The 401-nt window shown below is 39.2% G+C and overlaps 1 long non-coding RNA gene across 1 annotated transcript; it reads left to right on the top strand.

The window, feature by feature from the left end:
- Nucleotides 1–8: 8 nt before the first annotated feature.
- On the top strand, nt 9–377 carry LOC110011550. The gene is made up of 2 exons (XR_002286551.1): nt 9–192; nt 280–377. It is a non-coding gene; the product is annotated as an uncharacterized LOC110011550 (long non-coding RNA).
- The last annotated feature ends 24 nt before the right edge of the window (nt 378–401 follow it).

Genomic DNA, 401 nt, shown 5'->3' with positions numbered 1-401 from the left:
CTTCAAGTCCAAGGAACCTTGCAAGCCAATCCTAATCCCGGTCAATTGCCTAATAAAGAAGGTGAATGGATCACTATCAATTATGTCAATTATTTCACCCTATCAGGTGGTGGAGTTTTTGATGGTCAAGGACAAGAAGCCTGGAAGCAAAACGATTGCCACAAAAATAGAAATTGTGCCAAGCTTCCCATGGTAAGTCCTACCTCCCTGTATATCCTCAATTATTTCAAATAGAATAGGTATACAAATTAACAACCCATAATCACATGCTTTGTGCAGAATCTTAGCTTCAATTTCGTCAACAACTCCATAATTCGTGATGTGACCACAAAAGATAGCAAGAATTTCCACGTGAATTGTATATCGAGCCATAATGTGACGTTCCTCCGATTCACAGTTTC

Source organism: Sesamum indicum, unplaced genomic scaffold, assembly GCF_000512975.1.
Source record: "Sesamum indicum cultivar Zhongzhi No. 13 unplaced genomic scaffold, S_indicum_v1.0 C04517, whole genome shotgun sequence".
NCBI classification, from domain to species: domain Eukaryota; kingdom Viridiplantae; phylum Streptophyta; class Magnoliopsida; order Lamiales; family Pedaliaceae; genus Sesamum; species Sesamum indicum.
This window is presented reverse-complemented; position numbering and strand designations above follow the sequence as displayed.